A 24,634-nucleotide genomic window follows, 5' to 3' on the forward strand; every position below is an offset into this window, starting at 1 on the left:
TATATGTAATATGGATAATTAGTGGGTAATAATAAGGGGTTTCTTTTTTATATTAGTGTAGGATGTATTGGTGATGGTATTACATGGTTTGTTTACGGATAAGACGGTCTTGTGAGGCAAAGTCGTATGGAATTCGAGTAGCTTATGAAGAATGCTAATAGGTAGGTTTATCCTACTCGGTCTCAATATTTTGTGTGTATTTCATCATCATTTCAAGTATGAGTCGAATTAGATATCATGTTTGTATTTGAGGGAGATGTATCCATGATATGTCGAGATTGAGTTCATGGTGAGTTATATAATTAGTATTGTGTTGCATTTTACATGTATGGCCATTGTTGTTTTGTGTTGGAGATTATTGGTGGTGTTACTTGGTTGTTGAGAAGACGTGAGACAGTTGTAAAACCGTCTTAGGTTCGGGTTACCTTTTGGAGCTTCCCACTCCAACGGGGATGTTCACATTAATGGCTTGAGTTACAAGTGAGTCGTGTGGGTGAGACATGACGTCTGACAGAGGATACGGTTGACTTCCAGACCCGGCACATCTGGGCATGTCCAGGTACCTTTGTGGTTAGTTGTGGTGTCATGGGTGTGTCCCTGACACCGGTGGATATGAGTACATTTGCGCGTGTCCCGGTACTGATACGTGCCTAATGTATAGTCTTTTTGGCCTATTTCAGCACGTATTTCCATGCATTTCTATGCTATTTTTATAGTATTTTGCCCCGAATTGGCTACTTTGGTGTATTTTGTCCTTTTTGTAGGATTGATCGCAAAAGCAGCGGAACCATGCTCTTTTCTGTCCTTTTTGCATGCATTTAGAGGAGACGGGAGTATCCCAGAGTGAGATGTTGCACTGAGAAGTGTCGTTGCACGCATTACGAGGTACTTGGGTGAAGACGTAAGCTGAATTGAAGATCCAAGTGGTCTATCGAGCTGTTTGGAGGACGATCGAAGGGTTCCAAGGCTCCTTAAGGCTCGATCGAGAGGCTCATTCCTCGATCGAGTAGCCTGCACCTGACCAAGACCTCGATCGAGTGGCCGCTTGTTCGATCGAGGCGTTCTCTTGGTGATGGTCGATCGAGTAGTCTAATCTACTCGATCGAGAGGCTTTTTGACGCTGTGGGCTTTAATTAGCCGTGTTTGGTTTATTTTGCAATAACACTTAGACTTTTCCTATTTAACCAAGGATTACTAGGTTAATTAGGCATCACTTCTTACTCTGAGACTATCTCTTTTTACTATCATTCATTTTAGAAAAACCTACTGTTCTTTTACGTCGCTTTCGCTTGGGGGATTATTGCACTCGGTTTACGTCGTTCTTTTACGCCGGATTGCTTAGATTGTAATCTTCTCCTTCTCTTAATAATAATTAACCTTCAATTGTTGTTTATTTCTTGTTTTATGCTATTGCTCTTATTTCCCTTTTGCCCTAATTTACTTATCATTGCTTTTTATCATCATATCGTTATGTCATCTGCTGGGAATTTATGTGCTGTTAGATTAGTTATGAATATGAGTAGCTAATTCCCCTTCATGTTGGGATTAGGGGATCTGCGGTAGAATAATGACGACGTAGTAAATGAATTAGACGAACCGATTTAAGAGACTCTGTCACTATAGCAATATAACTGTAATCACCGACCTAGTTGAGTGCACGCTTCTATGTCATCTATTAAACTGGCTACAATTAACCCTGGATCGAAAGATTGGATTAAATAGGCCTGCTATAAACAGTGGACTACCCTAATGAGGACGAAAGTTAAGTCAGTGGTATTTTAGGGTGGGAAGTGGACCGAAAGGACCTTCTAATATCCGTCTCACAATTAGTTCGTCTGAGTCATTTACTGCTAAGTTGTTGATTTACCGTAGTGAACCGAGTTCCCGACATGCCTCTCTCTTATTGATAGTTTAATTCTATTTCTTGCTTTACTGCTCTCTGCCTTATTTCTCTTCTTTTAACTCCGTAGTTTAGAACCAAAAATTCAATCAACCCAATTGTTACCATAGGATTAGAGATAGACAGCTGTAGTTGCATTACCTCCCTGAGGATTCGATACTCGACTGCCTCTACTACGTATTTAGTTGAGACCGTTAGGTTTTATTTTTGACAGGTCAACGACAGGCGTGTCAAATTTTGGCGCCGTTGCCGGGGAGGCAATTGTTCCAATTACTAGCTGTTTTTATTTTTAATTCTTTTTTTTAGTTTAAGGAACGTCGTTCCTTAAACTGTTCTCACATCTTGTTTGTAGTTTCGTCTTATGCGCAGGTCGCAAGGTGGTCCACTGCTACCTTTTGATCCCGAGATTGAGAGATCCTGTCGCGCAAAGAGGAGACTATTTCGAGAGCAACAGGAAGAGCCCAGTTCTCGCGGCAATTTTTACGAGAACGAGCTTTTCAAGACAACCCACCGTCTTCTCCGCTTTCCGATTACTCACTTGAGTCTATCACTTTTCCGAAGTACCGAAAATGGCCGAGGAAGCAACCATTGCTAGTCACTCCGAGCCCACAAATGACAATCTTTATAAAGGGTTCGAATCAGGAGATGCCGAAAGTTCGAACCGAAGCCGTCTTATATAAGCATGGTAGAGAAAAACCAGTTCGGGGGAGCTGCGAAAGAAGATGCAGCTCAGCATATGGAGACCTTCATTGATTACTGCTGCTCCATACCTCCTCCCGCTGGTGTCACAGCTGATCAGATCAAAGAGACTATGTTCATTTTCTCACTCCGCGATGCTTTGCAAGGAGTGGTACAGGATTTGGACAAAGTCATTCACGGCATCACGGATTGGAATTCGCTAGCATTGGCGTTCTACAAAAAGTATTTCTCTGCTTCGAGAACCATAGCCATCAGAGCCCAGATAACCAGTTTCAAACAAGGGCCCGACGAGAATTTCCATGAGGCGTGGCTCCGTTTTAAGAAACTAGTGCGAACCATACCGCACCACGGTTTCGAGAAATGGAGTCTATGTAACCATTTTTACAATGGTTTATATGATGATCAGAGAGCAATACTAGATGCGGCAGCCAACGGTCGATTTTCTGACAACTTGGGGCCGACGAAAGGATGGAAAATCATTGACGATTTGGCCACTCACAGGGCCGAATACGGGAATTCGAGGGGAAACCAAAGGAGAGCTGCTGAGTCATCTTCGATGAGTCGCATTAGAAGCCCTTACTGCTAGGTTCGACAAGTATGAACTAGGGGGAACTTTCAAGCCGGGGATGTACCAGGTTAATGCTATGACGACGGTCCTTTCGTGCATGCGAGGTGCGGGGTAGAAGGACATGTCTCGAATCTTCGTCCTACTCCTTATGAGCAATGTGTTGCCTTCCAACATTACAGGCAAAACAACACTCATTACGAGTCAAACATCCACCCCAATCTGAGGTGGAGTAATCGAAACAACATACTTAACCCCACCGCTCCTCCAAATCGGCAGCAGCACCTTTACATTCCGCCACACCAGAAGCAACAAGGCTATCAGAAGCCTCCATCTTTCAACCCTCCTAATCAAGGTGCTTCATCATCTAGTGGGGTGAGTGAAATGAGTGAGCTAAAGACCATGATGCAGTCCATTGCAAAGCAGTTACAGCAGAAGGACACGGCATTCAAGGCGCTTGAAACTCAAGTTGCGCAATTGGCCGAAAATCAATCCTCCAGAAAGCCCGGTCATTTACCGACTCAAAATGACAAGAACCCAAATGAGACGGTACATTTGATAGAGTTGAGAAGCGGTCTCTCTTATGAGGGACCAGAAATGAAGAAATCAGACCTGGGAACAGCTGAAACTGTCGATGAACAGTGTTCTGGAAAGAAGAAAGGACCCACGACACAAGAGTTACTCGATCGATCAAGTCCGGTGCTTTGAACATTCGATCGAGTGGAATTGGTAAGGAGCTGGTCGATCGAATGAGCACAGTGCTCGATCGAATGGAAAGGAAGCTGAAGAGGGTCGATCGAGTGGTACTGTTGCTCGATCGACTGAGGTTGCTGAAGAAACAGCTCGATCGAGTGGACACATTGCTCGATCGAGTGATATAACTGACGGGAAGCTTATCCGAGAGCCTGCTAGTGCTCGTTTAAGTGATGAATTACCAGAAAGGCCTCGTTCGAGAGGCAAGAAGCGCCCAAAGGACACCGAACTTGCTCCGGAAGACACTTTGGAGGCGAGAAATAAGGGACTCGAGATTCCAATTACTGTTCCCTTCCCGAGGCGGCTACAGAATACCAAGATTAATCAACAGTTTAGCAAATTTGTTGAGCTGTTGAAAAGTTTGGAAGTTTCCGTGCCGTTCACTGAGTTGCTTATGAAGGTACCCTCTTATTTACGATTTATGAAAGACATTTTAGCACGTAAGAGGACCGTTAATGATAATGAGACTGTCGCTTTGACTGAGATGGGGTCACCCTTATCTCAAAATAAGCTACCTCTAAAGCAATCAGACCCTGGTAGTTTTTCGATCCCTTGTCATATAGGTATGCAGTTGATTGACAATGCGCTATGCGATTTAGGCGCTAGCGTAAGTGTTTTACCTTTGTCTCTAGCTAAGAGACTTGGTGTGACAAAGCTGAGTTGCACCAATATGACTGTCCAGATGGCCGACCGTAGTCTATCACGGCCACTAGGTGTAGCGGAAGACGTACCTGTTAGGATCGGGAAGTTCTTTATTCCCGTTGACTTTGTCGTCCTAGATATCCCCGAAGATGTGCATACCCCTATCATTTTAGGGAGACCATTTTTGTCCACTGCCCGTGCAGTGATAGATGTCGGGGGGAAGACTTTGACCTTCCAGGTAGGGGATGAGGAGTTGACTTTTCGTCAGTCCCAATTCCGGAGGGCTCCCATGCAAGCTCAGCCTTGCAATGCCCTCTCTTCTGTTGACCCCATTATTGACACTCCAACTTTGGAGAATATTGCTATTGTTGCTAACCCTCCGCCTCATACGAGAGCAAAAAGGAGGAAGATCCGTCTGTTTCCCTTTACCGCAGTGCGGATGAAGGCAAGAAAGGAGCTGTCAAAGGGCGTGGTAAGACCATTATCAATCAACCTGGAGCAAAGGATGCCAAGGAAGATGACAGAGGGGCGAGAACGAAGGCAGTTCGGACCTATATAGATCAGAATTATGTTCCTCCTCCTCTCAGAAATTCAAGTTCGTGGAAGTCAAAGAGGACGGTCAAGCATCGGCAAGTGACGTCCTCCAGTCGAAGCCCATGAAGGGGCTCTGACGATGATGACGGAATTAAACGGGAAATGCCCGTGTAACAAATTGTAACAAATTCAAGTTTTGAATTTCTTTTGAATTTATTTTACTTATTACGTTTTAATTAGGACTTTTAGTTTAGACATTTAATTCTTTTTAGCGTGAGACTAAGACTATAGACTGTATTTCTGCATATTTGGTATTTTGGGATTTGTTTTATGCAGGTTTGGGGAAATGCACGCATTTCGAGGAAGAAACGGTAGAAATTCAAGGAATATACACGAGGAAGTCCTCGATCGAGTACTTTTGTACTCGATCGAGCGAAAGATGGTTCGATCGAGTCTGCTGGTTACTCGATCGAGGAAGGCCACAACAGGACAGCTCGATCGAGAGGTTGGTTACTCGATCGAGTAAGGGGACATCAACAAGTCCTCGATCGAGTGACTTAAAATCACTCGATCGAGTGAATTGAACAGGGACCGAGGGAGTTTTCTATCTTAAACTCTTTATTTCCCTAATCTTTTTCATTTCACTCCTAATTTCCTCTAACTCTTCCCCCTTATTGCGATTTCTTTTTCCCCAAATCCCCAATTTCTTGCCCAAATTTATCAAATCAAACACCTACATTCTCTTGCTAGCTAATTAATCTTCCATAACCCCTTAATTTCCCCCTCTTTTGTGCTCGTTTTTACGGTTTTCGAAGGGGATTAGGGTTCGCGGGTTTTTGATTAAAAATCCGCCTTGCTTGCTCGTTTTTGGAGTTTAATTGCTACATTGTAGGTCAATCATCATCAAGTAAGTGTTCATTCAACCTCCTTGAATTTTATCTTCGATTGTTTCGAATTTTTATGAGGTAATTTGATTTAGGGTTCGAAAATTCCATGTATAATCGAATTTATTCGATTAAATTGTGTTTATTTGCCCTTATTTAGTTTGATGATGATATTTGCGCAATTCCTCACTGTTTTTGCAAGTTAATTTCGATTTTAGCGCGATTTCCGCGACTAGGGCTCCTGTAAGTCGACTTCATCGATTGTCGATCGTGATTTAAATCGCCATGCTATGCTTAACTGCAGTTCTTGACTACCTTTTGCTGCTGTTATCTGTTTTCCCGTCCCCTATCGCCTTTATATGATGTGCATTATTAGGAATCTCGCGCTGTGAGTAGATTATTCTCGGCTGCCCAGAGTTATACATGCCCCATTTCTGGTTTTCATGCTGTTTTAGCTCTTTTGCAGCCACTAACTTCTCATTTTTATCATCACTCACATGCTGTTTTCGAAAAGTTATGAGGAATTGTTGGTTTTGTATGCTGGAAGTCGGTTTTCCCGACTAATAGGGCTCTTCTTTTGCTGTCACATGCTGGTTAACGCTTCATTTTAGCCACGGTTAGCAGCATACTTTCTTATTCATGCCCTTTTGACATTTTGCAGGATGGACGCGAGCTCTCCTTCTTCTACTAGTACATCCTCCAGCTCTTCTGCGAGCGAGCAAGTGGCCCCTGCTGTTGCCACTAGCTCCGCTTTGGTCACCACCGCAGACCATTTTACTTGTCTCACTGCGGGGACGATCTGGCGCACCCGGCTCGGCGGGAGCTCGGTTCAGGCTTCACCAGCCATCACTCCCAGGCCTTTCTCCTTGCTGGCTTGCGGCTTCAGACCCCGTTTTCCGCAGCCTGGTATGGTGCCACCGAGTCCACACCAGCAGGCTAGCCAGCTAGCCCTCACTTCCAGCCCGTCTGAGGCTGTTGTTACGGGAGAGGACGCTCTCGCACCTGTAAAGAAGCTGCCCACGGTACGTTTCACTTCAGAGGCTCACCGGACACGGTTGGTTTCTTTACTTCGTTGCCCCCTCTCCTCCACCCGTTTCCTTGCGCGGACTGACCTAGAGACCTTAGGCATTTACGAGGAGGTCTGTAGTTTGTTGAACGGGACGGGTATGTCGGGTTTGATTACCATGCAGGAGGCTACCATTCGTACCCTTACGTACGAGTTCTTTAGCTCCTACTCCTTTGACACCGACTCTTACGCCGCTGACCACTCCAGTTCCTGTATTTACTTTCGACTCCGCAACGAGTCACATCACTGGACTTTGGCTCGGTTTGGGCGGGTTTTAGGCCTAGTCGGTGACGGCCTCACCGCCCCACCTCGAGACCTTCTTGACCACTGCTGGGCTGCTCTGTCTCACACTCCCTTCCACTCACGGAAGGGAGCTCACGTTCACTTACCCGCGCCCGTTACTACTTGCGTGCATTAGGAGAGACCATTTTTGGGCGACCCGAGCCCAATAACGTGACCAACACTGAGCTAGCGATTCTCGCGGGGTACCTCAACATTGACTCCGGTTCCCCGTTTGTTCTAAACATTGCCTATCTGGTAGCTCAGCATTGGAACGGTATTGGGACTCGGGTCAAGAACACTGTTGTCTGTGGCGGGCTAGTTACTAGGGTTGCCCGCCACCTTTACCCCACTGACTCTTCACTCAATGCACCTGATGGGGTGGCTCTCCTTGACCTGGAGGCCATGGGAACATTGACCTGGCTCCCAAAGGCGAAGGGGAGTGCGAGGACGTGGAAGATTTGTGGCTCCACGTCTGTTACCTTGCCGTGCTCTACCCTTCCGCCACTTTTACCGCTCCCTACTGCTGCTGAGGGAGCGAGCCCACCTCCACCTACCTACCACCTTACCTTCACCCCTCCCTCTTCTTCCAGTAAGAAGAGGAAGCGGGAAGCCGGAGCCTCTTCTAGCTCCCAGGCTGCGACTCAGCCTACACCCACACAGCCTGCCACACCTCTACCTTCACTCACTCCACCACTTGACCCTCCCTCTGGCTCGGTTTTTCCGGCCAATTTTGTTTGCCCTCCTGCCTTAGAGGCGCCCGCGGTCACGGACCAAGGGCGTCGTGATGCCTTGTCTCCGGAGTTGTGCAGGTACCTTACTGAGATGAGACGGGATATGGCTTTGGCTGTATTCCCTCTCTACGAGTTCCACATCCGGGCCCGGCGACCGATTCCAGAGGGGTGGCCGCATCCTTCCTTCTACCGATACCCAGCGGACGGGTACCCTCCACTTTCTTCTGACTCAGAGGAGGAGGCGGAGGAGACAGAGGTAGCACGAGAGGTGCGGTTCGGCGAGAGAAGGCGGCGGCGAGAGATGCCGAGAGAGAGGCGAGTGATCCTCCGTTCGTACCGGTCCGGATGACCACCTGGTGACGACGACCGAGTCTCCCCCTTGTTTGTTCTTTGGTTTGGGGAGACCGTTTCTTTGAGTCGGAGTACACAGGGAGACAATGTGCCGACGACGAGTAGCTACTGGTCTACTCACTTCCCCAGTTTTCTGGCTGGTTTGGGGAAGTTCGTGTTTTGTATGTCCTTTCACTCTCTTTTTTTTTTTTTTTTTTTTTTTTCGTCTCCTTTATTTTTCTTTTTATTGGTTGTATACTCCCATCCCCCATTTTTTCTGCTGGTGTATGCTGGAGGACAACGAGGGCGTTGTCCGTTTTGGTTTGGGGAGGGTATGGCATCCTTTTGAGTCTGCATCTGCATTTGTTTTGCATTCACGTTTCATTTCTCAGTTTGCATTTGTTGTTTATTTTCAAAAAAAATCAAAAATCCAAAAAAATTAGAAAATGTTAAAATTCAAAAAATTTTCACGTTTACTTTTGCATATAGGTTGAGTCGGAACGGTAGATTTCCATGATGATAATGCACTTAACTTGTCAATTCACTTGAGCCTTGCACTTTATCGATGGTTTTTAGCTTTGTCATACGCATAGTCTACGAATTTCTGTTCAAATAATAGCTGACTGTTTAGACTTGACCTGATAAACTGGCAAACTACTTAAAAATTCTGAGTTTTTAGAGCCATAACTGGTGACATTCATAACCAGTTCATTAGGAATTTTGAGAGTAGTACTCCTTGCATAGCATGTTCGTCTCTTTTGCACATTTATGACATTCAATTTCTCGTCAATTGCACATATTCGGGTTCGTGGTTGGTGTCACATGCAGGGAGGGTCTTGCAATTCCCCTTTCTTTATATCTTTCACCCATTTAGCTCCACATTGACCAAAACTTGCCTTTTTGACCCATTAGCTACATTCCAAACTAAGCCTGCCTAGTCAAGCTAGTTAGTCTGTCCTTTTGTGGTACGTTTTCCATTGCAGTTTGGTCCGTAATTCCTGTTTGGAGTTGGTGTTTGAATTAAAGAAGGAGGAAGTGAAAAAAAATACTGAAAAAAAAAAAGGGAAAGAAAAAAAAACGTGAAGTAAGAAAAAGAAAAAAAAAAAGAAAAGAAAATGAAAAAAAAATGAGTTTCACGTGAACAAAAGAAAAAGAGGAAAATTGTGAAAAAATGATTGTCCCCTCCTGTCAGAGTTGAGAAGATGTTCGAAGATGTACAATCGACAAGAGGGTTGGTTGTTTCAGTTAGTTGGTTCAGACGATATGTTTAAAAAAAGGGAACTTTGTGACCGTCTGACTCCTCCATTTTTATCCCATATTTTTTGAGGAGATTGTGCTTCCAGTCTAGTGAGTTTTGTGCCAAGTGAAGGGCACCTGTGTTTATCTTTCATTCAGTTTGAGATCCGGATGGTTTATTTTGGTCCTGTTAGGAACTAGCTTGACGCTTTTACCTCCACATTTCCATAACTTGTTTTGCCTTTTCTCACCTGAACCTCACTATTCCCATATTATTTGCAAACCCTCGGCTGTGACGGACATTATTGGTTGGAGTGTGTGCATTAGTACTTGAGTTGTCTTTCATTTTTGTTGCATGCATGCTATGTAGGTCGCAGTTAGGTGAGTGACTGTCTTTTCTTCTCTCTTTTACATATAACATTTGCCCTTTGCTTCATGAGAGAAGAGTGACCACGTGAGAGTCCGGTTTTGTTGGTCTTGCAAGGTCGATAGGTCAGCTTTATTTCTGAACAGCTTATAATTCGTTTGCGTATTGACTGCCTAGCTTTAGCTGTTGATTTTTGTTGCATTAAAGTGGTTCAAGTAGACAAGTTAAGCTAGCTCTGAGTTATCATTTCCGTTCCATTAGTTTAGTTTTGAGTTTACTCGAGGGCGAGTAAAGGTTTGGTTTGGGGAGATTTGATACGTGCCTAATGTATAGTCTTTTTGGCCTATTTCAGCACGTATTTCCATGCATTTCTATGCTATTTTTATAGTATTTTGCCCCGAATTGGCTACTTTGGTGTATTTTGTCCTTTTTGTAGGATTGATCGCAAAAGCAGCGGAACCATGCTCTTTTCTGTCCTTTTTGCATGCATTTAGAGGAGACGGGAGTATCCCAGAGTGAGATGTTGCACTGAGAAGTGTCGTTGCACGCATTACGAGGTACTTGGGTGAAGACGTAAGCTGAATTGAAGATCCAAGTGGTCTATCGAGCTGTTTGGAGGACGATCGAAGGGTTCCAAGGCTCCTTAAGGCTCGATCGAGAGGCTCATTCCTCGATCGAGTAGCCTGCACCTGACCAAGACCTCGATCGAGTGGCCAGTTGTTCGATCGAGGCGGTTCTGCTGAGCTGATGGTCGATCGAGTAGTCTAATCTACTCGATCGAGAGGCTTTTTGACGCTGTGGGCTTTAATTAGCCGTGTTTGGTTTATTTTGCAATAACACTTAGACTTTTCCTATTTAACCAAGGATTACTAGGTTAATTAGGCATCACTTCTTACTCTGAGACTATCTCTTTTTACTATCATTCATTTTAGAAAAACCTACTGTTCTTTTACGTCGCTTTCGCTTGGGGGATTATTGCACTCGGATTTCGTCGTTCTTTACGCCGGATTGCTTAGATTGTAATCTTCTCCTTCTCTTAATAATAATTAACCTTCAATTGTTGTTTATTTCTTGTTTTATGCTATTGCTCTTATTTCCCTTTTGCCCTAATTTACTTATCATTGCTTTTTATCATCATATCGTTATGTCATCTGCTGGGAATTTATGTGCTGTTAGATTAGTTATGAATATGAGTAGCTAATTCCCCTTCATGTTGGGATTAGGGGATCTGCGGTAGAATAATGACGACGTAGTAAATGAATTAGACGAACCGATTTAAGAGACTCTGTCACTATAGCAATATAACTGTAATCACCGACCTAGTTGAGTGCACGCTTCTATGTCATCTATTAAACTGGCTACAATTAACCCTGGATCGAAAGATTGGATTAAATAGGCCTGCTATAAACAGTGGACTACCCTAATGAGGACGAAAGTTAAGTCAGTGGTATTTTAGGGTGGGAAGTGGACCGAAAGGACCTTCTAATATCCGTCTCACAATTAGTTCGTCTGAGTCATTTACTGCTAAGTTGTTGATTTACCGTAGTGAACCGAGTTCCCGACATGCCTCTCTCTTATTGATAGTTTAATTCTATTTCTTGCTTTACTGCTCTCTGCCTTATTTCTCTTCTTTTAACTCCGTAGTTTAGAACCAAAAATTCAATCAACCCAATTGTTACCATAGGATTAGAGATAGACAGCTGTAGTTGCATTACCTCCCTGAGGATTCGATACTCGACTGCCTCTACTACGTATTTAGTTGAGACCGTTAGGTTTTATTTTTGACAGGTCAACGACAGGCGTGTCAGGTACCGATATAGTAAACGTATACATTGGGGCTCATTCATATTATTGGCATATCTTACATTCAATTATCATGTTGTGTCTTATATTTATTTATTGAAACTGACGTGTTGTGTGTCTGTGTATTTGTCACTTATTTTCGGGGTGGCCTGTGTCGATCCATATACTATTTTCGGTCATATGGAGAGCAGGTTAAGTATAAGTTATCTTTGATAGCACGTGGGAGACGGAACGAGCCTTGATGACATCCGAGTCGAGTATAGTTGGCTAGAAGAGTATAGTTGTCATCATGAGTTGTACTTTTCTTCGTTTATTAGTTTATGGTTTGTAATCACTAAAATTGTTATTTATAATAAATTTTTCTTGATTGTATCTCCGATTTACCGCCTTGGGAAACCGAGATGGTAACATCTCCCTGTTACCTTGACCGGGTAAGAAGGGGTTGTTACAAAGTGGTATCAGAGCGATGATTTTGAAACCTACTCCAATGAACCAAAATGACCGTAGATGTGTCTAATAAAATGAACCCGATATGAGTACAATAGGAGATCAGTTTTGGATGAGTAGGCGCCCTCATTTCAAAACTAGTGCCTATTGTTTCGGTTGGTCACTACGTGGGTGGTTACAATTATGGGTGAACGCTACGTGAAAAGTTGTGTGATTGCATGAATGTATGATTAGTATTAAGTTTACTGAATGGTGTAGCTGTCTACAATGATGTGTGAATGGGCATGAAAAATGAATGCATAGATTAATGTGAGTAACATGTCTGAGGATGGTTAGCATGTGTTGGTATATAAATGATTAATTTGTAAATTGTTGCGCCGTGTGGTTATTAAATGCATGCTAGTGTATATGTAACATATGATTAGTGAAGTATGAGGGTATAGTAGCTACTAGTGCTATGGTAGTGTACCAAAGACGGTAAGTAGGGTGATGTATGAACTAACTCGGGTGAGTCACCGATGGCCGGTGGACTCCCGAACCCTCTCTTTGTGTTGCAGGGACCTTATCGTGCTAATTCGACCCGAAACTCTAAGTCGTAAGCAATCACTCTATCGAGTACGAGTCCACACTCGGCCGAGTATAGTGCACTCAACTGAGTGGACCCTGGCACTCAACCGAGTGGACCCGTTTTCAGAAACTGGAAACATTTTGAAAATAGGCCACTCGACCGAGTGAACTCGGCCACTCAACCAAGTAGACTCATCACTCGACCGCGTGAGTGTTGGGCTGAGAATTACATGGGTTTAATCCCTTTCTTTCGTTTCTTATCTTCTCTACATCATACTTTCACCTCATTCATTCAACGTCAAAATTCCTAAAAAAATCATCCCAAAACACCATTGTTGTATTTTGTTACTTGGATTAAGCTTTCTACTCTAATTTTTCCATCTCAAATCTCTTCCTAATTTACAATGTAAGTAGACTATCTTTCCTCTTGTTGTCTCCATCATAATTTGTCAGATCTACACTAATGTGCTCAAGATTTGTCAATTAATTTCATGTTTTTGCTTAATTCATAATAGTAAATAGGTTTCTACACCATTATTGTTGCTAAATATCAAAATTTTGTGTCAATTTTTCAACCTAAAGTGAAGAACACGAAAATCGTACTTGAGCTTGTACATTTGATTTTGGTGCTTGTTGTTGAGTTTAATTGAACAACAAAGGCTTAACCTTTGTTGTTACTGATGGATCTTGTTTAGTATGTGAAAATTTCGTCTTAGAACCCCGTCTTAAATTTTCGAAATATAGGTAAGTCAAGCCTAAATTTTGATTTTTCATGAGTAAACTTGGTTTATTTGCCTTATAAGACCACCGTCTTTGTTAGTAACATGGTATATGGCCTCAAAACGAAACAAATTCCGTCTTAAAATTTGGGTAAAATTTTCGAAAATCTCCTAAGTACCCATGGACAATTTTAATTTGTGTCTTAAAAATGGTTTAAGTATGTTGTTAGACTATAAATTTGATGGTTTTTGCTATACTACGACGTAAACTAAGAAAATTTTGTCTTAAAAATGTAGCCAATTTCTCGAAAATTTGATACTGGCCATGTCAAAAAATTTGATTTTTATGCTCAGTACATATTTTATTTACTCATGGTTACCTTAAATCTTCAACTTATGATGCTTGGGGGAAGCTTTACATCAAAAAATTTCCCCTCTTAACGGTCTTAGGATGTCGAATAAGTGCTATACCTACCCGGATTTTTTAATCTTGTCAAACTACTTTTCGTCCAAAATGCTCTTAATAATTCAAACTTGGTTTGTAATAACATGTACCCTCTTATGTTAAAATTTTCCGGCTTAAAATTTTCAAGATTTTCAGAATAAATAACCATTTTGCAAAGAGTCTAGTGTAGTATTGTTGGAATATGTGTCCTCAACAATAGTGAGATCACATGATTTAAATATCATAATCAAATCTCATATTAAGAATACGAAAGGGATGATAATTAAATAGTCAACTGATCAACATTAATCGGTAATGATTGGCTTGCTAGAGTTTGACGTTACTGTCGTATGACAGTGGTGGTCAGTTGATCCCTTAAGGTCACACCTAAAGGATGATGCCCTTATCAGTAAAGTTGATTAATTGTATGACGATACAAGTTAATGAATTCCTTAAAATTGAACAATTCAATTGTGAGAGAGAATATTAATGTCTTATTGTAATGGGATTAAATAAGATTTATTTTAGTAATTGAAATACTTTATTACTAAAATTGATTATTGTTTGTGAAACAATTGTGAAAAGAATGAATGGTTAATTATAATTACAAGATGTTGTGAATTATAATTATATGACACATTTTATTTATGTGATCAAGTATCACTAGTCAATTTGTTATATGTAATTTAATTAATTTATGATAATGATATTTATTTGATAAGTATGCATTAAATTAATTAATGACATGTATCATGTGACACCCTTACATAACGCGATAATTAACACCTAAAATCTACGGAAAAACTGGTAGATATGTTTGTAATTGGTCCAACTATATAAAAACCTGTAATTTCAAAAAATTTTCTAAACCAATCACAACATTTCCAACATTCCCAAGAGGCGGGTGCCAAAACCTGCAATGCTAACGAACTAATTTACATGCTATAGCTAACGATAAGAAAATGTAATGATACAAACCCAAAATAGAAAAGGGAGACATATGTCCTTTCAAATTATATACAAAACCAAAAGTTAAAAGGTTTACTATAAGAATAGCCAAAACTAGGTCCAAGGTTCCTTATGCTCACTAGCTCGTGCCCGTGACCCCAACAAAGCATCATCAACTCACAATCGCATTTTATACAAACACGAATGCCACAATTCAGTGGGGAGTAACTTCGAGTCCTCCCAGCCACGAATCGTCATAATTAATGTAACATGTAGTAAAACATGTAAACAATATGATAATTAATCTAATTTCCAAGTATTATAACATATGAATACTAATTTGACCAATTTAAACTATCATGTGAAACATATAACAAATTGTAATCTAAACTTTATCAATTGTAACCGGCTTACATCTCACCTATTACAATTCATAAAATCACCATACAAGAAAGGGCAATATATCAAAGACAGGCATAAGTTCTTAGTACCGTCAATAGTTACTCAGAACTCGAGTCTATACCACGAGGTAGGGAAGGTAATCGTACCGGTATCTTGGCTCGGTTTAATATTAATAAAACATGGCCAAGATACAACACAACCCTAGCCTAAAATCTGCGCAGACCTAGACATGCGGATACACACCACCGCACCCAAGACCCACAATTTTTCTAAAACAAAGTGAGTACCCTAAGGAGTCCACCAAAGGGTTGGCTAGTACTTAAGCTGACCACTTACTATCAAAATAAGTAACGAGGTCATGCCCCAACTTGGATATAAATCCACTAGTCAGGAACACAAAGGCTATTAAGCAGTGAACATATACTCGTCAGAGACTATAAAGACCTATCTATGACAAACACAACAACCTGCAAGAGATATTCAATACCCATTTCAATTCTAGCAAATTTTAACAATATTAAAGGCTTTAGGGGAATCTAGGGCCATTTTTACAATATAGAACACTATTAAATTCAATCAGCTATACATGTGAACTAAAGCTTGATAAATGGCCTAAAACAAGAAAAAGGCCGATTATCTAATTCATATAAAATTTCATCCAACCGAATTTTTACCCGCAACCCCACCCTGCGACAGTGCACGGTTAAATTGCGGTGACCAATCACTCAATTAATCGACATCGAATCGATCAAAGGGACTAAGGCTCGGTTTTAAACAATCATCAAAACATTACAATTATAGCTATATAATTCATTTTGAGCCTATTAATTACAATTTCATTTTGTAAACTATCCTAACATGTGATAACTATCAATATAACATAATTTTTTTACCATTAACATAATTTTTAACTACTATTATGATTCATTTCCTAAGTTTAACCATATGTTACTTATTCTAATTATATCATTAATGACCCTAAAATGACGAACAAAGCATGGAAAACCGCGAAACAAGCACCGGGCTGTCCCGAGCCAGCCATGGGCCAGCCGTGGGCCTGCCGGGCTGCTGCCGGGCCTGCTGCCGCCACCCCACACCTCCATTTTTCCATTTTTGTTCAGTATAAGACCGTCTGAAACATAATTAATCGTTCCTAATACTAACATGTTAACTAAAACTAACAAAAGTACATGGATTAAACATGCATGCAATCATTTTAACATGTGAAATTAAATACTTAAATTAAAAATAACAAAAACATACAAAAATCAAAGCATGTGACGATTTTTCGTCGAGTAACTCGAAATATGTTACCTTAAGCTAGAAAATGAGCAATTAGCACCTTAAAACCCAAACCCTAACAAGCACTAGCCGCTATTCTCGACAATATACGAGTCCCCAAACTCGTCTTCCAATTCTTCACCTAAATAAACAATAAAAACACAACAATAAGTATAAATACCGAATTTGTGCCAAAATTCGTCTTAAAACAACTTCAAGAAAACTGAAATTAAAACATACTAGGTTGTAGATCTCGACGAGAGGATTCCGGAAATGTAAATTTTGCGAAAATCCGATAAGAAATGAGGAAGTTATGTCAAATTTTGGCTTGATTTAGGTATAAAATGGTGTTTGGAAGGTTTTAGTAACTTGAGGAAGATGAACAAAGGCAAAAATCAGAAAAAAGAAAGGTAGGGGAAGGGGATGCCACCGCGGGTTAGGGGAGAAAGAGAGGAAAATAGCGGGTTTGATTCGGGATTTTACGAGTCGGTTTTGGCTCGTTTCGATAATAATTAGAACCGTTGGTCAAATACAAATTCCGACAAGACCAAAGTTCTTAAACACGAGATTACAAGAAAATTGAGTATTCATACGACCCATTTCCAAAATCGTTTACTCAATGTTCAAAAGAATTGTCATTTTTCCCCCGATACGCCCTTATTTCGAAATAAAAAGTTTTACACGGTTTAAACTATTTTTAAACATTTCGAAACTATCAAAATAAATACTTTTCTTCAAAATATAATAAAATTATATTTCTTTGAATTATTTTTACTTTAAATACTTAAATATCAAATTTTATTTGATTAATAAATTATTTTCGAAATATATTAACGGTCCGAAATTACGGGCGTTACAATCACCCCTCCTTTTAAAAAGTTTCGTCCTCGAAACTTAGAAGGAGAAATTATAGTTATAAGAAAATATAGGTATCTTTTCAATGAAACGGTGATACTCTCGTTGATCAGACAAGAACATCCACATTCATATCAAGACATAAAAATATTTCTACACCAATAAATGAGTAAACCCATTATTGGGACGTCACCAACAACGAGATTTAACATTCACTAATGTTAAAATCATTGAAAATCCTAAAAGCATTTTCAAAATTTTTGGTTTAAAGTTCTATAATAAGAATAATATCTTACTAAATTATAATTAAATAAGGCTTAGTAACTCGGAAAAAAAATAAGAAAAGGAATACCTTACGAGAATAATTCAGGATATTTAGCTAACATAGAAGCTTCAGTCTCCCAAGTCTCTTCTTCGACATTTCCACAACGCCAAAGAACTCGGACTAAAGGTACAACTTTGCTCCTAAGTTGCTTATTGGCTTTTTCAAGAATCCGAATTGGCCTTTCTTCAACCACCAAGTTAGGCTCCAATTCAAGAATCTCTTCTTGGATAATATGGCTAGGGTCACTAATGTACTTCCTCAACTGAGAAACATGGAAGACATTATGAACCTTGCTCAGATTTGGGGGCAATTCTAAACGATAAGCAAAATGGACCAATCTTTTCAATCACCTGAAAAGGTCCAATATATTTAGGGCTCAGCTTCCCTTTAACACCAAACCGTTTCACCCCTTTCATAGGTGACACTTTAAGGAATACTTGATCATCAACCTCAAAGGAAAGTGGTCGGCGACGGACATCGAAGATATGATTTTTGACGGTCCTGAGCGGCCTTCATCCGCTCCCGAATGATCTTAACTTGTTCAATGGACTCGGTCACCAAATCAGGTCCTAACATTGGAAAATTTTGGGTTTGATCCCAACAAACTGGAGTACGGCATTTTCTACCATACAGAGCTTCATATGGTGCCATTTTAATGAAGGCTTGATAGCTGTTGTTGTAAGAAAACTCAACCAGAGGTAAACATTTCTCCCAAGAAGTTTGGAAATCTAAAGCACAGGCACGAAGAAGATCCTCTAAAGTTTGAATTGTTCTCTCAGTTTGACCATCAGTGGCGGCGTGAAAAGCAGTGCTCATCAATAGTTTACTACCCAAGGCCTCTTGTAATACAGTCCAGAAACGAGAACAAAATCGAGGTTCTCGATCTGAAACTATATCTTTAGGAACCCCATGATAGCGTACTACTTCATTCACATAGGCACCAGCTAGAACTTCTAAACTCCAGGTCTCTTTGATAGGAATAAACCGAGCACACTTAGTCAATCGGTCCACAACCACCCAAATAGCATTCTTCCCAGTGGAAGTCCTGGGTAAAGCCATCACAAAATCCATGGATATAGACTCCCATTTCCAAAGAGGAACATCCAAGGGTTGAAGCAAACCCCCGGGCTTTTGATGCTCTATCTTTACTTTTTGGCAAGTGAGGCATTACTGACATACTCCATAACTTCAACTTTCATTCTAGGCCACCAGAATTGCAATCTCAAATCTTTGTACATTTTGGTACCTCCCGGATGAATGGAGTAAGGAGAGAGGTGTGCTTCATCAAGAATTCTCCTTCTCAAATCGGCTGCACTCGGAACATAGATTCTACCATGATAACGAAGATACCCATCATCATCAATTTTACAATCCTTAGCTTGCCCAAGTTGAATTTTAGCTCGAATGGATTTGAAAGTAGGATCATCAGAAAGGCAAGCACGGATCTCACGGTAGAAGTCAGGTTCAGCTGACATAGCATCAAGATGGTGAGAGCCCCTTTTTACAAGGCTTATTCCTAGTTTTTGAAGTTCTAAAGCAAGTTCAGGAGGTAAGTCCCGAAAAGAGTTCAAAGAATGACAGGATTTTCTGCTAAGAGCATCAACCACCAGATTAGCTTTTCCTTCATGATAAATTAGATCGGCATCATAGTCATTCACCAATTCTAACCATCTTCTTTGTCTCATGTTCAGCTCTTTTTGGGTAAAGAGATATTTCAGGCTCTTGTGGTCGGTGTAGATGTTGCAATGGACTCCAATGAGGTAGAGTCTCCAAATCTTCAAAGCATGCACCACCGCAGCTAATTCAAGATCATGAGTCGGGTAGTTAACTTCATGAACTCTAAGCTGTTGAGAGGCATAAGCAATGACTTTCCCTTTTTGCATCAAGACACAACCTATACCATGCTTAGAAGCATCGCAGTAAACATCAAAGTCCACTCCTTCTTCAGGTAAGGTCAACACCGGAGCGGTAGTCAACCTCTTTTTCAATTCCTGGAAGGCATTTTCACACTCTTCAGACCACACAAACTTAGACTCTTTCTTCAACAGCTGAGTCATCGGCCTAGCAATCTTTGAAAAATCCTTCACAAATCGTCGATAGTAACCCGCCAAGCCAAGGAAACTACGGATTTCAGAAACATTGGTCGGACTTTTCCAATCAACAACGGCTTCAATTTTGGCAGGATCTACCATAACACCCTCTTTTGAAATGACGTGTCCAAGGAAGGTCACTTTAGGTAACCAGAACTCACATTTAGAGAATTTAGCATACCATTTTTCATGGCGCAAAATCTCCAAAATAGCACGAAGGTGTTGGACATGTTCTTCTTCAGATTTAGAATAGATCAAGATGTCATCAATGAACACTACAACGCATTTGTCAAGGTGTTCTCTGAAAGTACGGTTCATCTGATCCATGAATACAAATGAGCATTGGTCAAACCGAATGGCATCACCGTAAACTCGAAATGACCATATCTCGTACTGAAGGCGGTTTTAAGAATGTCAGCTTCTCGGACTGGAATTTGATGATAGCCCGAACGAAGATCAATTTTAGAAAAAGTAGAAGCACCACGGAGTTGGTCGAAAAGATCATCAATTCTAGGAAGAGGATATTTATTCTTGATAGTAACTCGGTTAAGTTCACGATAATCTATGCATAATCGCATAGATCCATCCTTCTTTCTTACAAAGAGAACAGGAGCACCCCAAGGTGAAGAGCTAGGTCGGATAAAACCTTTGGCAATCAAATCATCCAAATGAGTCTTGACTCTTTCATTTCAGACGGTGCCAGACCTATAAGGGGCTTTAGCAATAGGGCCGGTACCAGAATAAGATCGATAGCAAATTCAACTTCCCTTTCGGAGGAATTCCGGTAGCTCATCGGGAAAAACATCCGGAAATTCACATACAACAGAATGTTCTCTTTAAGAGGCAGAGAGGAAGAATCGAAAGAAGTCACCATACACAAGAAGGCTTGATGACCCTTTTTCATCGCATTAATAAACTTCATAGCAGAAATTAACTTAGTACCGGTTTGTCTTTTAACCATTTGATAAGACACACGGTGACCTGAAGGGCTTGTAAGAATTATTTTCTGGTCTCCACATTCAAATCGAGCATGATAAGTATGTAACCAATCCATGCCCAAAATGACATCAAATTCTTCAAGTGGAAATTGGAAAAGATTTGCTGGAAATATAGATCCCATAATAGAAATAGGGACTTCCAGATAGATTTTAGAACAGGAAAAGACATCCCCAGAGGGTAAGGATATAGATGTGCTTTCTTCTTGTGATGATTCAAGTGATAATTTAGCGGAGAGTTTCATTGAAATAAAAGATAAAGAGGCACCCGTATCAAATAGTACCAAACAAGGAACATCAAAAATAGAAAATGTACCAGTAATGATATCAGGATGTGCCTCAACTTCTGCTCGGCTCATGACAAAGATACGGCCCTTCGGCCTCACTGGCCTCACTGGAGCGGCAGGAGTAGTAGGAGCCGTCACCTTCCTCTCCGGGCAAACATTGGCCTTGTGGCCCGGTTTGTTACAAGAAAAACATATGATAGGATCAACAAAGCATTTACCAGGGTGTACTGGTTTCTTGCGGTTATAGCACACTCGGTCTTTAGTACCTTTATTATCATTAAAAGCTGAAGATTGACCACCCCGGTTAGCTTGCACATTAGAAACAAATCTCCTCTTGTTTGAGTCAGAGGGAGAAGAGATGAACCTAGGTGAAGGAGTAAAGGGCCTAGAAGATGGATACAAAGGCCTCTTGCCAAGATTAGAACTAGTTGCACGAGCTTCAATTTCAATCTCTTTCAATGAATTTTCAGCCCATAAAGCATCATTATAAATTGAAACAAAGCTAGTGGAATCCCGATGGACCATGCTTTTGATCTTAGGGGAGAGCTTTTCAAGATAAAAGAAGGTTTTTTCATTGTCATCCTTCACCAATCTAGTGGCATAATGAGCCAACTCATTGAATTTATCAGTGAAGGTCTGAACAGGAAGGCTTCCTTGCTTCAACTCCATGAATCCCTTCAACTTCTGCTGTTTCAGCTCTTGCGGATAGAAACGGGCCTCCACTAACTCCTTGAAACGTACCCGTCAAATCCCGGTTCAATTGAAACAAAAACAGGCCCAGTCATGGACCACCATCGATCTGCTTCTCGTACTAGGAAGTGAGAGGCTAGCTTCACTTTATGTTCCTCCTTAACATCATACAACGTGAAGCTTTTCTCCAACTCCCGAAACCACCCTGTAAGAGCAGCTGGATCAATCTCTCCACCATAAGTGGGAGTGTTGATTCGGGTTAATTGATTAGCCATCCAAGTATAGGTGTCTGGAGTACCCTCAGCAGGCGGAGGAGGAGGAGCTTGTTGATTCTGTTGATTTTGTTGATTTTGGAGAATTTGAGTAAGAACTAATAAGATAGCATCATCAATGTCCCTTCTTGGCGGAGCCATCTTACAAAAGAGAAAATTAATTAGTACCTAACAATTAGCAATCACAAATAGACTACCACATAAAATCCTAAATCTACCCATCCTACCCATCTCTCAAGTTTATTATTTAAAGGTCAAGTGATTTTAAGTGGGGTGCACAAACGTGCGTCGGGAGCAATAGTCTCTGATACCAACTGTGACACCCTTAAATAACGCGATAATTAACACCTAAAATCTACGGAAAAACTGGTAGGATATGTTTGTAATTGGTCCAACAATATAAAAACCTGTAATTTCAAAAAAATTTCTAAACCAATCACAATATTTCCAACATTCCCAAGAGGCGGGTGCCAAAACCTGCAATGCTAACGAACTAATTTACATGCTATAGCTAACGATAAGAAAATGTAATGATACAAACCCAAAATAGAAAAGGGAGACATATGTCCCTTCAAATTATATACAAAACCAAAAGTTAAAAGGTTTACTATAAGAATAGCCAAAACTAGGTCCAAGGTTCCTTATGCTCACTAGCTCGTGCCTCCGTGACCCCAACAAAGCATCATCAACTCACAATCGCATTTTATACAAACACGAAAGCCACAATTTAGTGGGGAGTACCTTCGAGTCCTCCCAGCCACGAATCGTCATAATTAATGTAACATGTAGTAAAACATGTAAACAATATGATAATTAATCTAATTTCCAAGTATTATAACATATGAATACTAATTTGACCAATTTAAACTATCATGTGAAACATATAACAAATTGTAATCCAAACTTTATCAATTGTAACCGGCTTACATCTCACCTATTACAATTCATAAAACCACCATACAAGAAAGGGCAATATATCAAAGACAGGCATAAGTTCTTAGTACCGTCAATAGTTACTCTGTAACTCGAGTCTATACCACGAGGTAGGGAAGGTAATCGAACCGGTATCTTGGCTCAGCGGTTAATATTAATAAAACATGGCCAAGACACAACACAACCCTAGCCTAAAATCTGTGCAGACCTAGACATGCGGATACACACCACCGCACCCAAGACCCACAATTTTTCTAAAACAAAGTGAGTACCCTAAGGAGTCCACCAAAGGGTTGGCTAGTACTTAAGCTGACCACTTACTATCAAAATAAGTAACGAGGTCATGCCCCAACTTGGATATAAATCCACTAGTCAGGAACACAAAGGCTATTAAGCAGTGAACATATACTCGTCAGAGACTATAAAGACCTATCTATGACAAACACAATAACCTGCAAGAGATATTCAATACCCATTTCAATTCTAGCAAATTTTAACAATATTAAAGGCTTTAGGGGAATCTAGGGCCATTTTTACAATATAGAACACTATTAAATTCAATCAGCTATACATGTGAACTAAAGCTTGATAAATGGCCTAAAACAAGAAAAAGGCCGATTATCTAATTCATATAAAATTTCATCCAACCGAATTTTTACCCGCAACCCCACCTGCGGCAGTGCGGGTTAAATTGCGGTGACCAATCACTCAATTAATCGACATCGAATCATCAAAGGGACTAAGGCTCGATTTTTCTGCACAATCATCAAAACATTACAATTATAGCTATATAATTCATTTTGAGCCTATTAATTACAATTTCATTTTGTAAACTATCCTAACATGTGATAACTATCAATATAACATAATTTTTTTTACCATTAACATAATTTTTAACTACTATTATGATTCATTTCCTAAGTTTAACCATATGTTACTTATTCTAATTATATCATTAATGACCCTAAAATGACGAACAAAGCATGGAAAACCGCGAAACAAGCACCGGGCTGACCCGAGCCAGCCATGGGCCAGCCGTGGGCCTGCTGCCGCCACCCCCACACCTCCATTTTTCCATTTTTGTTCAGTATAAGACCGTCTGAAACATAATTAATCGTTCCCAATACTAACATGTTAACTAAAACTAACAAAAATACATGGATTAAACATGCATGCAATCATTTTAACATGTGAAATTAACTACTTAATTAAAAATAACAAAAACATGCAAAAATCAAAGCATGTGACGATTTTTCGTCGAGTAACTCGAAATATGTTACCTTAAGCTAGAAAATGAGCAATTAGCACCTTAAAACCCAAACCCTAACAAGCACTAGCCGCTATTCTCGACAATATACGAGTCCCCAAACTCGTCTTCCAATTCTTCACCTAAATAAACAATAAAAACACAACAATAAGTATAAATACCGAATTTGTGCCAAAATTCGTCTTAAAACAACTTCAAGAAAACTGAAATTAAAACATACTAGGTTGTAGATCTCGACGAGAGGATTCCGGAAATGTAAATTTTGCGAAAATCCGATAAGAAATGAGGAAGTTATGTCAAATTTTGGCTTGATTTAGGT

Source organism: Silene latifolia, chromosome 1, assembly GCF_048544455.1.
Source record: "Silene latifolia isolate original U9 population chromosome 1, ASM4854445v1, whole genome shotgun sequence".
NCBI classification, from domain to species: domain Eukaryota; kingdom Viridiplantae; phylum Streptophyta; class Magnoliopsida; order Caryophyllales; family Caryophyllaceae; genus Silene; species Silene latifolia.